General features: G+C 43.9%; 1 pseudogene; it reads left to right on the top strand.

The window, feature by feature from the left end:
* The first annotated feature begins 1,316 nt into the window (after positions 1 to 1,316).
* Positions 1,317 to 15,553, top strand: LOC114389834 (annotated as a pseudogene).
* Positions 15,554 to 17,166: the final 1,613 nt, after the last annotated feature.

Genomic DNA, 17,166 nt, shown 5'->3' with positions numbered 1-17,166 from the left:
AAGAGTACGCTCAGCGTTGGAGGGACCTAGCAGCGCAAGTAGCCCCTCCCATGGTCGAAAGGGAAATGATTACCATGATGATAGACACCTTGCCGGTGTTTTACTATGAGAAATTAGTGGGCTTCATGCCCTCCAGCTTCGCAGACTTGGTATTCATCGGGTAAAGAATCGAAGTGGGCTTGAAGAGAGGGAAGTTCGATTACGTCTCCTCCACAGGTACCAACGCTAGGAGGATCGGAGCAACTGGGGTAAAGAGGAAGGAAGGAGATACCCATGTCGTCACTTCAACGCCCGCATGGATCAAGCCACCGCAGATCTCCCACGGTACCCATCAGTATGCACAACATCACCCGAGCTTCTCAGCTCGCGCCGGGGACTCCTTCAACTCAGCACCCGTACAAACTAGGGCGCCCGCGCCCATCCAGAGGGAGCCCCCCCAGGCTCCGGCTCCAACCCTGACTCGCCCAGCCAGCAATGCCCACTTTGGCGCCAGTTCCAACGCGATAAGGAACTTTCCCCCGAGGCCAACTTCAAAATTCACCCCGTTCCCAATGACGTACGAGACCTCTTGCCATCCTTCGTCGCCAACCAGATAGCTGTGATATCTCCCGGAAGGATCTACCAACCTCCTTTCCCAAAGTGGTATAACCCTAACGCAACCTGCGCATACCATGGGAAAACCCCGGGCCACTCAACCGAACAGTGCCTGGCCTTTAAGCACAAGGTCCAAAGTTTGATAGAAGCCAGATGGATGACGTTTTAAGAGGACCGGCCCAACATAAAAACAAACCCGCTTGCCAATCATGGAGGGGGAGCGGTTAATGCCGTGGAGTCGGGTAGGCCGCGCAGGTCCAAACCTTTGAAGGACGTGACGACCCCTAGAATGTTTATCTACGAGGCCCTATAAAAGGGGGGGCGTAATTCCCTGCGGTGGGTGTGAGGAAGATTCTTGTTTGATGCATCCCGGCGTGCTACATAACATGGAAGCATGTTTAGCAGTAGAGGACTTGTTGCAACAGATGATAGACCAAGGCCGGTTGGAAGTCGGCGATGAGGGGGGTGAAGAGCAGCACATATGCATGCAGTCCGTAGATGAGGAAGGTCTTAGAAAGCCTAAGCCTTTGGTGATATATTTCACCAAAGACGTAGCTCCCCAAACGACCCGATACCCCTCGGTAGTTAGACATATTCTGTTTCCATACCAAAATAGCCACACAGTTCCGTGGAGGTATGCGCGTCCAAGCGAAAGGAAGGAAGAAGCCACCGACATCAGCTCGCTGTCGGCCAAGGTAACCAATATCACGGGGTTGAGCGGCATGACCCGCAACGGTCACGTGTTCGCACCCCCTGACCTGCCAACACAACCCGCAAACGCTAAAGGGAAGGCGAAGATAGCGGAAGGACAAAATGACAAAGTGATCCCCGCTCCGAACGAGGATGTTCCAATGAAAGGTCTTTCTGACAAAAAGGATGGTTGTGGCAAGAAAGAAGTATCGCTAGAGGAGGCAGGCGAGTTCCTCCGCATTATTCAACAAAGCGAGTTCAAGGTCATTGAGCAGCTCAACAAAACCCCGGCCAGAGTCTCTCTTTTGGAACTGCTCATGAGCTTTGAGCCTCATCGGGCTTTGCTAGTAAAGGTCTTGAACGAAGCTCATGTAGCCCAAGACATCTCCGTAGAAGGCTTTGGGGGACTCGTCAATAACATCACCGCCAACAACTACCTCGCCTTCGCTGAAGAGGAAATCCCTGCCGAGGGGAGAGGGCATAATAGGGCTTTGCATGTGTCAGTCAAATGCATGGACCACGTCGTGGCCAAGGTACTCATCGATAACGGCTCCAGTTTGAACGTAATGCCCAAAAGCACGTTGGAGAAATTGCCGTTTAACGCTTCCCATCTAAGGCCAAGTTCCATGGTGGTTCGTGCCTTCGATGGCAGCTGCCGAGAGGTGAAGGGAGAGATCAACCTCCCTGTACAGATAGGGCCTTATACCTGCCAGGTTACGTTCCAAGTGATGGATATTAACCCGGCTTACAACTGTCTTTTGGGCCACCCGTGGATCCACTCAGTGGGAGTCGTTCCCTCTACACTCCACCAAAAGCTGAAGTTCGTAGTGGAGGGGCATTTGGTCATTGTATCGGGGGAGGAAGACGTCTTGGTAAGTTGCCCGTCCTCTATGCCATATGTGGAAGCCACAGAGGAGTCATTGGAAGTGGCCTTCCAATCTTTTGAGGTAGTAAGCATTACCTCCGTAGATTCCCTCTCTGGGCAGCCTTGCCTATCCGATACGGCAATGATGGTGGCCCGGGTGATGTTGGGGTACGGCTACGAGCCCGGAATGGGTTTGGGCCAGAACAACGGCGGCAAAACCAGCCTGGTATGCACCAGAGGAAATCACGGGAAGTTTGGGTTAGGCTATAAACCCACGCAAGTTGACATAAGGAAAAGTATCGCGGAAAGGAATAATAGAGGCCAAGACTCGCGGTTGGACAATAAGCCGAAGGGGCCCCACCCTGCCACATCAGTAGAACCTTTATAAGTGCGAGTCTAAGACACAAAGGCCAAGTCGCCGCAATATGCGAGGATGACCCCCGAGGGGATCGGATTTGGTACGGCCATGTCCTCCTGGTTTTCGACTAGGAAATTGGCGGGTGGAGGAGCGCCCAGATGTTTACGCGACAAGCATAATGTAACCCTTTGTAGCTTTTAAACTCTACGGTTGGGCCTAGGCTTTGGAGTTTCCTTTTGTTAAGGCATTATGTCTTTTGTTCCTGATTTTATAATATAAAGATCTTTCTTCATCTGTTCCTGCGCCTCTACCCATTCTCATTCATTTGCATGTTTATTTCTTTACGCTTAAAAATGCTAGATCCGACGACGAGTCCCTCGAAGGTACTAATACCTGGGACCCGACTGTCGATTTTGAGCAAGAAGCGGGTCGGACGGAGAGTGAAGAGGATGAGGATGTGGGACTTCCCCCAGAGCTGGAGAGGATAATCGCTCAAAAGGACCAAGAGATGGGGCCTCATCAAGAAGAGACAGAACTAGTAGACTTAGGAACCGACAGTGGGAAAAAGGAAGTAAAGATAGGTACGGGTATGAATGCATCCATCCATGAAGAATTGATGGCCCTGCTAAAAAACTACCAAGACATCTTTGCCTGGTCATACTAAGATATGCTCGGTTTGAGTTCTGACATCGTACAACACAAATTACCTCTAAATCCTGAGTGTTCCCCGGTAAAACAAAAGCTGAGGAGGATGAAGCCCGAGACATCCTTGAAAATAAAAGAAGAGGTAAAGAAACAATTTGACGCTGGCTTTTTGGCTGTCGCTCGGTACCCGAAATGGGTTGCCAACATTGTACCAGCCCCTAAGAAGGATGGGAAAGTACGAATGTGCATGGATTATTGGGACCTGAATCGAGCCAGTCCCAAGGACAATTTCCCTCTACCGCACATCGATATCCTCGTGGATAATACGGCTAATTTCGCTCTGTTTTCCTTCATGGACGGGTTCTCCGGCTACAATCAGATAAAAATGGCGCTAGAGGATATGGAAAAGACTACTTTCGTCACCCTGTGAGGGACGTTTTGTTATAAGGTGATGTCCTTTGGGCTCAAGAACGCCGGGGCAACCTATCAACGGGCTATGGTGGCTTTGTTCCACGATATGATGCACCGAGAAATCGAGGTCTATGTGGACGACATGATCGCCAAGTCTAAAACCGAGGAGGAACACCTTGTCAACTTGTAGAAGTTGTTTGAAAGGCTTAGGAAGTATCGATTGAGGTTAAACCCCGCTAAGTGCACCTTCGGGGTCAAGTCAGGGAAATTACTGGGTTTCATCGTAAGCCAAAAAGGGATAGAGGTGGACCCCGAAAAGGTAAAAGCCATACTTGAAATGCCAGAACTGCGTACCGAGAAGCAGGTCCGAGGTTTCCTGGGGCGTTTGAACTACATTGCCAGATTCATATCACAGCTCACCGCTATTTGTGAGCCGTTGTTCAAGCTCTTACGCAAGAACCAATCCATCCGCTGGAATGAGGACTGTCAAGAGGCGTTTGGAAGGATCAAATAGTGCCTCATGAACCCTCCCGTGCTTATGCCGCCGGTGCCTGGAAGACCTCCTATCTTGTATATGACGATTTTGGATGAGTCAATGGGGTGTATGCTGGGGCAACATGACGAGTCTGGGAAAAGAGAGCGCGCCGTCTACTACTTGAGTAAGAAGTTCACGGCCTGTGAGATGAACTACTCCCTGCTGGAAAGAACGTGTTGTGCTTTAGTCTGGGCGTCCCACCGTCTATGACAATACATGCTGAGCCATACCATCTAGTTGATATCCAAAATGGACCCATTCAAGTACATCTTTGAGAAGCCTGCTCTGACAGGGTGGATCGCTCGGTGGCAGGTGTTGCTATCTGAGTTCAATATAGTCTATGTCACCCAAAAGGCGATAAAGGGAAGCGCCTTTGCAGATTATTTGGCTCAGTAGCCTCTCAACGACTATCAAACCATGCATCCCAAGTTCCCGGATGAGGACATCATGGCCTTGTTTGAGGAAAAACCTGACGAGGACCGGGACAAGTGGATCGTGTGGTTTGATGGAGCATCAAACATTCTAGGCCATGGCGTTGGGGAAGCATTGGTCTCTCCGGACAATTAATGTATACCTTTCACAGCCAGGTTGGGGTTCGACTGCACCAACAATATGGCTGAGTATGAAGCATGCGCCCTGGCCGTCCAGGCGGCAATTGATTTCAACATCAAGCTGCTCAAGGTATACGGAGACTCGGTGCTGGTGATTCACCAGCTAAGAGGGGAATGGGAAACTAGAGACCACAAGCTGATACCCTACCAGGCTATATCAAGGAATTGGCTGGTTTCTTTGATGAGATCTCCTTCCATCATGTTCCCCGAGAGGAAAATCAAATGGCGGATGCACTTGCCACTTTAGCGTCCATGTTCCAGCTGACACTACACGGAGACCTACCATACATTGAGTTCAGGTGTCGTGGCAGACCTGCACATTGTTGTCTAGTGGAAGAAGAGCGGGATGGTAAGCCTTGGTATTTTGATATCAAGTGATACGTTGAAAGCAAAGAGTACCCACCGGAGACTTCCGACAACGACAAGAGGACGTTGAGGAGATTGACGGTTGACTTCTTCGTGAGCGGAAGCATACTATACAAGAGAAACCATGACATGGTTCTGCTATGCTGCGTGAATGCTAAGGAAGCTGAGAACATGCCGTGGGAGGTCCATGAGGGCTCTTTTGGTATGCACGCTAATAGGCATGCCATGGCTAGGAAGATCTTAAGGGCGGGTTACTATTGGCTCACCATGGAGAGCGATTGTTGTCTCCATGTGAGGAAGTGTCACAAATGCCAGATGTTTGCAGACAATGTCAATGCTCTGCCCTTGCCTCTGAATGTCTTGGCCGCACCATGGCCGTTTTCCATGTGGGGAATAGATGTGATTGGGGCCATAGAGCCCAAAGCTGTGAACGGACACCGTTTCATCCTAGTGGCGATCGATTACTTCACTAAGTGGGTCGAAGCTGCATCGTACGCTAGCGTCACCAAGAGTGTGGTGGTCAGGTTCATTAAGAGGGAGATTATCTGTCGGTATGGTTTGCCGAGGAAGATTATCATGGACAATGGCACCAACTTGAATAACAAGATGATGGGGGAAATGTGCGAGGAGTTTAAGATCCAACATCACAATTCCACACCCTACAGACCAAAGATGAACGAAGCCGTGGAGGTAGCCAATAAGAATATCAAGAAGATTATCCAGAAGATGACCGTGTCATACAAGGATTGGCACGAGATGCTCCTATTCGCGTTACATGGTTACCGAACCTCAGTGCACACGTCAACCGGGGCAACACCGTTCTCATTGGTATATGGAATGGAGGCTGTGCTACCATTTGAGGTGGAAGTCCCGTCATTAAGAATCTTGGCGGAATCCGGATTAAAGGAATCGGAGTGGGCCCAAGCACGTTTTGATCAGCTTAATCTCATAGAAGGCAAGCGTTTGGCCGCCATGAGTCACGGGCGTTTATATCAGAAACGAGTGAAGAACGCTTTTGACAAGAAGGTACACATGCGCAGGTTCAGTGAAGGGGACTTGGTGCTGAAGAAAGTCTTCCAAGCTCTGAAAGACAACGGAGGAAAGTGGGCCCCGAACTACAAAGGGCCTTTCGTTGTAAAAAAAGGCTTTCTCCGAAGGGGCCCTGGTGCTTGCCAACATGGATGACAAGGAGCTACCTTCACCCGTGAACTCTGAAGTTGTCAAGTGATACTACGCTTAAGATCTAGGGCAATTGAGGAAGTCGCTGCATGTTTTTATTTTTGTGTGTTCTTCTTGGTTTCCCCTAGGGATTCCTGTCCTTTGTATTTTCTCTCATCGCAGTATTTTAAAATAAAGAACGTAGGATTGAGGTTTTGATCCTCGCTTTGTGCTTCAAAAGATGTGCAGTATTTGATAACCTAAGCCTTTTCGCTCAGTCCATGGGATGCCCCAAGCGCTTAATTAAAACTGAACCCGACAAGCTTTCACTAAAAGGATTATTGCATTTGAAAATACTCATGCATACGCATACACATGCATATTTTTTATCTTATGACAAGAACCGAATCGTTTTAGGTAATAGTCAAATACCGAGACAAATCCAGAGACAGAGACAGATCGAGGTAAGCGGTAACGCGGCCACGATTTGCTGCGTAATGTCATTTCCTGCTTTCAGGTACTTAGGGATGGACACGAGTAGAGGCTACGCCCATGATCGACGGATCGTCGCCCCATGTCCAGCTCTGGACAAGCGAGAAGCTCTATTGGGAGGTAGCCTAGTATCCTTTAAATTCCTAGTTATTATTACTGTTGTGTCTTTAAGGTGATGGTCAGATGCCTAATTTACCCTAGGGGGTTCGAGTAAGCGAACAACGACCCATAGAGAGCGTGTGCCTTTGTTTTTTTTTTTTTTAAAAAAAAAATGCAGGATTAGCTCACCTGAGCGAGCACCCCCTGCACAAAATGGTTTAAAAAGAGAAGGGGAGTGCAGTTTTCACCCAAGAAACTTCTCCCCCTCACTTAAGAACGCTGCACTCACGGGATTGCTGGTTTTTTCTGACCCTAGGCCACCATTGTGTGCTTTTTTGCTTCCATTTTAGTGTCCTTGCCACTCCATACAAGTAAGTGCACTATCCTTTGGTTTCTAGCTTTCCATTGATGCCTTTTATGCTTTAAATTGTACATGATTTGACCAATTTCGTGAGACAATTTGGGGCAAATTTATGCTTTGATTCATTGAATTGGGGGGTTGTAGGGGATGGCCTTTGGCCTAGGTTGTGTTCTGAAATGATGGGGCAAGCCACATTGCCTCCATTCCCTTGTTGTTGGTACCGAAAAGTGTGCCCACCAAGTGCTCGGTGATATGTCTCAATGGTGTGTTTGCGCATAAGTTTGTGAATGTTGCTTATAGATTGGGTTTATGCATGTATGATTGGCATTTTTTTAGATGTGGGGACAACTTGTGGAAGTTAGGATAAATGCCAAAATATGATTTAGGCCTAGGGACCCAAGCCTTTGATTTTTGAAATGCAAGAAGGCATGAAATGGTGTGAAAATGTTGGTAAGGTTTCCCCTTTAGGCCGACACTTGGTTTGGGTTGCACCATGATGATTTCTTTATACCTAAATGGTGTGAAAATGTCGTTAACCATGTATGTGTGTATGTTGAATAGGTAGCCGAATGCTTTGCAAATGTGTGTATATGTTAAATATGGCCTGAAAATGCTTCTCAAAATAGGAACATTTGGCATGAAATTGCCTCTCAAAATGTGAATGAGTAGTACAAAAATTGCTTTTCCAATGAAGGTGCAACATGAAATTGTTTACAAATGAATGTAAATATGTGCGAATATATATGTAGCATGAAGTTTCCTCTCAAATGTATGAACATGTATGTGAATGAAATGTGAACATATAGAAAAAAAAAATGGAGTAGGTAGGTAGCAAAATGCCTTGGAAAATATGTATGGATAGTTTGACGTGTAGCGTAAGGAATTTCTTTGCAAAAATGAAAGTGGGTGCATCTTATAGGATGTCGTTCATCGAGGGAAAGATAGGTATAAATGTATGAATACCCTAGGAGAACCCGCGCATTAACGCGTAAGCATTCCTTTCAAAATTCGTGTGGATATTCATGCTTTGTTGGAAAAAGGGTACGCTATTTGGCTTGATCTGGCTTTCATTTTGATTGAGTTTTCTTGAACTAACTTTCCAAACATTTTTGCAGGAAATGGCTCCGAAGAAACTCTCCACGAAGAGGTCTAGAAGAGACGCCACAGGAGAAGGGTCCAGTGCCACCCCAAAGTTTGATAGTCATTGTTTCCGGAGTGTCGAGCACCAGCAGCGCTTTGAGGCCATCAGGGGATGGTCGTTCCACAGGGAGAGGCGTGTCCAGCTTAAGGAGGATGAGTATATGGGCTTTCAGGAAGAGATAGCTCGCAGACGTTGGACACCGCTGGTGACTCTCATGGCTAAGTTTGACCCTGAGATAGTCCTAGAATTCTATGCTAATTCTTGGCCCACGGAGGAGGGAGTTCGGGACATGCGTTCGTGGGTGAAGGGTTAGTGGATTCCCTTTGACGCAGATTAGCCAGTTCCTGGGTGACCCCCTAGTTTTGGAGGAATGCCAGTAGTGTGAGTTTAGCCAAAGGAGGAACAGAGCCGATGGGTTCGATGAGGAAGCCATTGCCCAGCTGTTGTGCACACCGGGGCAGGATTTCGCCCAGACCGCTGCAGGGAGGCGGGTGCGGATCATGCGCACTAGCATGACCACCTTGACCCAAACATGGATGACACTACTACTCAGCAATGTCTTGCCTAGCGATCACAACTCCGATCTTCCTCTGCCTAAGTGTCAGTTGGTGTATGCCATCCTGACACGGATGAGCGTCCATGTGGCCCAGGTGATTGCTGACGTCATTTATTTGTTTGTAGGTATGACGCCTACTAGGCACCCTTTGGACCCAGATAAGTCCAACAGGGCCCTGGGGTTTCCGGCGTTGATCACAGGCCTCTGCCAGTCCTACGGAGTTCCCGTCACCCCCAATAAAGTAATCCGACCGCCGATCACTCGAGCCTTCATCGAGAAGTACTGCATGCCTAGGCAGGCGCAGGGTGATGCACATCAGGCCGCAGGGGCATCGCCACCACCTCGGCAGGCCGATCCAACTGGGTCACTGGGCGTGGAGTGCTATCTGAACAATACAGAGTTGTCACCAAGTAAACAAGAACAGAAAGGAAACCACGACCTAAAGTGGTCCTCTCCCTTTGATTGCCAACCAAAATCTTGTGCGTCGGTGACTTGTTCACCTCACACTAAACAAAAACAGCAAAGGAAAAGGCCAAGAACACTCAAAGCCAAATTTCCCAGAAAAAAAAAAACCATTCCCAAGAAAAAGTCTTATTGATCCATGATCACGCATGTAATCTTTGATTTGATAGGAAATGATTTGCAAAATCAAGTCATAGCATATCCATTGTTCGGAATTAGGATGAAACACTTACCTGTGTGAGATTAATACACTTTGAGTGATTTTCTTCTATTTTTGTTGGACCCAGTGTTTCCTCTAAATGGTCATTTAGAAACGAAATGCTAACATCCAAGATTTCATTTATGGTTATGAGAAAATTTCATCAGCATACTCTTCTTCCCCAATAAACGCATTGTTTTTCATCAAAAAATCATATGTTGCTCTGATCAGTTGGAGGTTTTGTTTCTTTACTAAAGCATGTTCGCATTTTAGTGAAAAAACACTAAGACTATTTTAGTCTCACAGTTATCAAGAACTACGTAAGTCTGAGTTCCTCATCACAAATTGAGGATACGTAGGAGCAAAAGCCCTGCTTTTGTCGACCACCCCACCTTTGTTACCGAGACCCAAGAGTCCGGTGGCATGCGGAGACACCCGATGGTAACCCGCAAACTTTCTTTTGCTATCTCTAAGACTCAACGCATGATAGCATGCAGAGACTAACATTGTCTTCTGCACCCTTTGTCAATCGCGGCCAACAAGCCCGTTGACACGCGGAGATTTACGTCGTCTTCTGCGCAGACAACCTCTGTCAGTACTAACTCGTGAAGTTAGGGGGTAGATGGAAATACCCAAGTGGTTATCCGTATAAACATTCTTTTGCTATCTCTAAGACTCAACGCATGATAGCATGCAGAGACTAACGTCGTCTTCGGCACCCTTTGTCAATCGCGGCCAACAAGCCCGTTGACACACGGAGATTTACATCGTCTTCCGTGCAGACAACCTCTGTCAATACTAACTCGTGAAGTTAAGGGGCAGGTGGAAATACCCAAGTGGTTATCTGTATAAACATTCTTTTGCTATCTCTAAGACTCAACGCATGATAGCATGCAGAGACTAACGTCGTCTTCTGCACCCTTTGTCAATCGCGGCCAACAAGCCCGTTGACACGCGAAGATTTACGTCGTCTTCTGCGTAAACAACCTCTGTCAGTACTAACTCGTGAAGTTAGGGGGCAGGCGGAAATACCCAAGTGGTTATCCGTATAAACATTCTTTTACTATCCATCAGACCCAGAGCACGATAGCATGCAGAGGCTATCATCGTCTCCTGCATCTTCTGTCGTCCTAACCTGTGAAGTTAGGTGACACGCGAGATTACCTTATGGTTACCCGCACCTTTCGTCAACTAGGGGCAAACGAGCCCGTTGACGTGAAGAGACTGATATCGTCTTCTGCACCTTTTGTCATCCAGGGACAGCGAGTCAGGTGGTAGGCGGAGATACCTTATGGTTATCCACGCCTTTCGTCAACCGAGGGAAACAAATTTGATGGTATCAGGATGATGTTGGTCGTTCGATGCTGATCATTTTCAAAATTTTTGCAGGTTTTTACTCTCGTCGTTCTGAAACATTCAAGCCCAATGACGCACGAGATTCTTCTCTGCTGGGCAGGGACGATCGAGTGCAATGGCGAAGGGAAGTGTCTTGGTTGTCCAACTTTTTCGTTTTCAAGATACTGAAGTTTGTTGATGCTTCTGATGCCTTTTCTTTTCTTTCTGAATGACAGGTTCTGCTGGCGAGGATATTGACCGGCCAAATGATGTTCCGCTCGAACGAAATTAGTGTCTTATCTTTACTTCGCTTTTATCTCCAATAAAAGACAAGTAAAGAGGGGCAACTGTCATACCCTAATTTCGTCTGGGGACCATTTGTTTGGTGGGATGCAACCTTCGCTTGACCGCTTCGAGGTACTTAACACTCATCGTTAGGCAATCCGTAAAGTTCCACGACATGTCAGGAGTCGAAAGGAAGCATTATTGCGCAATCCGTAAAGTTCCGTAACATTCCATAAGTCAAAGAGGGGATGGTTGCATAATCCGTAAAGTTTCGCGAAATTACAGAAAGAAAACAAGTATCGTTACGTAATTCGTAAGGTTCGTAACGTTACGGAAAAAGAATCAGCAAAAAAGGCAAAGGAGGGTGTATTTAGTAAAAGGGGTGTGCAAATAGCAACCAGGCCCACTTGGACCTTCCAGGGTGTTCCAACAGAAGGCGGTGCCTTCTGGTGGAAGCAACCCAGCTCGCTTGGGCGAGGTGGGCGGCAACCACCTCCCTCTTTTCCCCTATAAATAGGGGAAAGAGGGCAGAGCAAATTCGTTTAACCCTCCTGGTATTTAGGATTCACTTGAAATTAGTGAGAAAAATTGTTTCCGTGAAGAAAATCCAAGCCGAGGCGCTTCCGTAACGCTTCCGAGACATTTTCGTGAGCGATTTCGTGAAGGTTTTTCACCGTTCTTCATCGTTCTTCGTTCGTTCTTCGTTGTTCTTCGGTCTTCAACTGGTAAGTTCCCGAAATCGAACCTTTCAATTCATTCTATGTGCCCTTAGTGGTCCCCACTTGTTTCGTGTGCTTTTATTTTTATTTTGTTTGCTTTCCGTACCCCCTTTTGACGTGCTTTAACCACTTATTTATGTTGTTTTCTCGCCTAAATAAAAAATAAAATAAATTTCCAACAATCATTTGAGTTGTAATATCTTTTAATCTCTGTTAGAATAAAATCCGACCGATCTTTCAGGCCGTAACCACGTTTAAAACTAAAAAGAGGCAAAATAATAATAAAATAATAAAAAATATCTTTAAATAAAATAATAAAAAGAAAATCAATCGGACGTTTTTCTTTGGGTTTTTTCTTAATTGAATTGACTAATAACCAAAGTGAAACTAAGGCTAAAATCAAATCAAGCTTTTTTCATTAAAAATCACCTAAAAATCATTTTAAGGTCCAACGCTTTGAAATGGTCCTCTTTGCTTTTATTGGTTAAACGTGGACTTTTGAAAGCCTAAAATCAACACATAACTTTGTCACCTCTTTCAAAAAACCAAGAGATCATTAATGGTCCAATGCCTTAATGTTTTTCTCTCCTTTCAAAAGAATCAAAAGATCGTTTAATGGTCCAATGCCTTAAATGACCCATTTATTCAGTTGAAATATATCTTGCAAAAAAGATAAAAACAACTTAACCAAACGTTTAGTTCTCAAAGAACTACGAAGGTTTGATTTCCTTATCACAATTGAGGAATACGTAGGAGCAAGGGAAACACCCTTGTTGACCACTAAAAGATAAAAAATATAAAAGGCATAAAAAGACATAAAAAGTGTAAAAGAGAAAATAAAACAAATTGAAGTCATATTCGCACACTCGATTAAAGGCTGTCGTCCCTTGTGACGGACGTGTGGGGTGCTAATACCTTCCCCGTACGTAAATACAACTCCCGAACCTTTCATACTTAAAGTTCATAGACCACGCCTTTCCCGTTTTTTCGACGTTTTCCTCGAATAAACGTTGGTGGCGACTCCGCGCATTTTCCTTTCTTGGAAGACGCACCCGTGAGTCTTGCGTCCCCCTTCCGCCGAAGGGTAGGTTGCGACAGCCTGATAGTAACTTTTAGGCAACGTGTTTTCCTCTGGAAGCATATCGTGTACTATTTGAAGTAGTGAACTAAAACTTTTTTCACTCCACCCATATCTGGCCTTCACATTAACCAGACTTAACACCGTCGACAACAACATCAAGGAATTCTTACACCCCGGATACAAAGACTTCTTTGAATCAGTTTGCAATGTATCATACATAGGAGCATATGCTTGCTGAAAAGACTCTTGTCCAAGATCATGAATCATATCCTCTAAGCGATCTCCCATTTCTACATCAAACGGTTCAGATTGAGACCCCCTCTGCATGTCTGTCAATTCACTATGTCATATCCACGTGGTGTAATTCTTCTTAATCCCATCACACAATAGATGCTCTCATATGTCGTCTAGTATTTGTCGTCTCCCATTCAAACAATTGATGCAAGGACAAAAATATTTTTCGTCCTTATCCGGTCGACTTCTTTTGGAAGAAAATTGCTAAAATTGATCAACACCTTCCTCATATGTAGGGCTCATGCGAGTTTCATTCATCCAACTTCGATCCATCTAAATAATAACTCCGTGATACTCACAAAGTTATTCCATGCATCAAAATCTCACTTTTTCGTTATAGGTGTGGCCCTATCCCATTCAGGAAGACTTTTTTTATGGTAGCTTCATACGTCAAGGTTAAGTCTCTTTTGTTAAATTTGACAAAATTTCAGCAGCATTTCGCATTGGTCTCCAAGTACACAACATGAAATCGGTGAGATTATTTCCCCGATAATCAAGTATGCACTTAGAGAACAACTAGAAATGCATTGTACCAAAATTTCATCAAATTGAACAAAAACGCACGAATCTACCATAAAAGTATGAGTCTCCCCAAACAGTCCAAATGGACAATTCAAGATTGAATACAACGATTAATGCAAACTATCCGCAAGAATCATTGTATCCAATCTCAAACGGGAATTTAAGGTTCACAAAGGGCTAACATTAACTATATGCACAACAATAGTCATTAATCACATAAAAAAGACATGGTTTGCATTTGTACTTGTAATAATGGTCAGTAACAGTCTCCAACAATGAATATCGTGACTGACGATGCTTCAAACCAAATGATAAATGTCTCGGAGCTTATGCTGCAGCAAACAAGGGTTCAGTCTATTGTTGCTAAGTTGTCATTAATACTCTACCTACCATGTAACATAATTGTGGGAAAGCAAACTATGTCTTACAATAGCAGTGTAAACTTCTCAAACAAATTGTCACCATAAAAAGTAAGCAAAAATTAAAATCATAAGCAGCTTCATGGAAATCACAGTGCAAGTGCTTATCCAATTAACACTCAATAACACCTGTACAATGTTTCTTATTCCTAAATATCTCCTTAATTGGATTCATATTTATATGCCTCGGCATATGATAATAGCCAATGGAAGTTTTTCATCTGCATCAACACTCCTCAACGTTCTAATTAGAGAGGGAGTGGTAGTATTTAATTCAATAAGCAATATCATTTTCTTCTTTTAGTTCTTTAACTAATGACCAAGTATACTAATTAGCAAGTCCCTTATGATTATAATATCTATGTATTAATAATATTTTACTATTATGATCTTGTTTTCCAGATGAAAACTATTTAACAAATGGGCATTTAGACTCTACCATAAACTGGATTCCTGGCTTAAAGAACATCACTCTAAGGGACCTTGTTGGCATCTATCGTACCACAGATCCAAATGATATACTTTTGGACTTTGCGGTGGAATAAATTGAAGCAACTTCAAAGGCTTTGGCTATTATTCTGCCCATATTTGATGCCTTGGAGCGTGATGTGCTGAATGCACTCTCCATAATGTTTCCTAAACTTTAAAACAAGAACACAATGTACTGTGAAGGCCCACTGGAGTTGCTCTTTGTTTAAACTTCAGAGAGTACATTTGACTCTATTAAGTGTTATTTGTGGAAGGAAGAGTGTGAGTGTCTCAAATGGTTGGATTCACAAGAACTCAATTTGGTTCTCTATGTGAATTTTGGCAATGTTATAGTCATGAGACACCAACAACTAGTTGAATTGGCCTGGGGCCTAGCAAATAGCAAGAAAAAGTTCATGTGGGTGATTAGGCCTGATTTAGTTGAGGGTGAGGCCTCAATTTTGCCACCAGAAATTGTAGAAGAAACCAAAGACAAAGGCCTATTGGTGGGTTGGTGTCCTTAAGAGCAAGTTTTGAAGCACCCAATAGTGGCAGGGTTTTTGACTCACTGTGGTTGGAATTCCATGCTTGAAAGCATAACCAATAGGGTGCCTTTGATTTGTTGTCCCTTTTTCAATCACCAAACTCTCAATTGCAGGTATATCTCTCGTGAATGGGCTTTTGGCATGGAGATGGATAGTCATAATGTTACAAGGGCTGAAGTGGAAAAGCTTGTGAAGGAGTTATTAGAGGGTGAGAAGGGTAAAGAGATGAAGAAAAAAGCAATTAAGGGGAAGAAATTGGCATAAGAAGCTACCCACACCAATGGTTCGTCCGTTTTGAATTTGGAAAAACAGGTGAATGAATTGTTGTTTGTCAAGACTTAGGCTACAAGATAAGGCTACAAGAAAATAAGTTGACATTGGCTAGCTTCCATATTACTAAGTTGATATTCAGATATTGTTTGTAATGCTATCATCTAAATGTGATTTGAACGAGTTTCCCTATGGTGTTAATGTGGGATTCAATATTACTATTATTTCTTTCTTATTGATGCTATTGAATGCTTGAATGCTCTACTCGTTTTCAATTGGAAAATTATTTTTCAAAATTGCTTAATTAAAATGTATGCTAAATACAGTAGCAAAATTTCCCATATCGAAGACTAGAATTTGAAACTCCTAATATGCACCATTGACCAAAAGCCTCAAGCAGTTGACCAGAGGAACAAAAGCAGCAAAGTAGCTAGCCTTAGGGGAGTTGCTATCCTAGCAATTACATCAAAACATTCAAACAATGCAGCAACACCAGTAATCAATGCATTGCAATTCACACACCTAAACTAGTATGAAAGATTCAAAAATTGAAGAAATGGGATACCTGAAAATTGGCCAAGAAACCAAAAAAAGCAAGGCAGACAATATATGGACCAGCTTTTTGCTCAGACCCTACCCAATCAATTTTCACTAACCCAATAAGTCACATCATAGCTAAGCACCAACACACAAATCAAAAGTGTACTAGTTAATTTTAGTTCACGAACTAAAATCAATTCATTTTATCTTATAAATATTTACAAAGAAATTTATCTAAACTTTGTACACAAATTCAGTTTTGGAAACTGTGTATGTGCATGCAAGTATGAAATAAACTAATGGCATGTTTGCTTTCTTCTATACTACCACATACCAATTGAAATCAGCAACAACAAAATCGATTAATGTAGGTTCAATCAGCACTACTCCAATAGGGGAACACAACAAACCTAGTGTATATACAAGAATTCCACATATTACTACAAGGTAGCACTGAGGGTACTTGACAAGCAGTAAATAGAAACCATTAGCATTGAATGATCACTTGAATCCTTGAAGAACTATCTGAACCGGATTCAAGAAGTGCTACTAGTTTTCTCAAGTACCACAAATATTATTTTATGACGAAGACATCAACAGTTTTCATACGTCTACGATTGTGAGTCAATTGGCATAAGTCTCTTCATATAAGTTATCCTCTTACCACCTAAACTAGTACTCAGTAACCATTTCGCAATGGTTTCACAACCTTCGAGTCAACAACAACTTTAGTTACCTATAAGTTAGCTATGTGGCCTACTAGTTAACTAAACAAAAAGGTTGAAGGAGCCAAGACTTACAGAATGCCAAATGGAACAACGAGGGAAGATAGGAAATGCAGGTAGCCATGATTTGAAGGAAAGAAGGAATGGGTTAGGGCTAGAGGTTTTGAGCATCAGCAAATACCTAGATTTATCTTTTAATTTATGTAATTTCTATTTGCGTAAGGTGCTAGTTTTTTGTGTTTTTACCTATAAAAATCAGTTCTTGTCAAAGGTTATTGACAAAAAACATCATTAAAATGAACATCTATATCAAAGAGTTAGGGTCATTTTGTGGACTTAAGCACCATTGTCCTGCTATATCACTCTTCATCCTTAAAGTTGAAGTAGGGGAACATGAAATGAGACACCCATCAAAAACAA

This window comes from Glycine soja, chromosome 16, assembly GCF_004193775.1.
Source record: "Glycine soja cultivar W05 chromosome 16, ASM419377v2, whole genome shotgun sequence".
Lineage (NCBI taxonomy): Eukaryota > Viridiplantae > Streptophyta > Magnoliopsida > Fabales > Fabaceae > Glycine > Glycine soja.
Note: the sequence above shows the minus strand (reverse complement) of the source record. Positions and strands in the feature narration are given on the sequence as shown.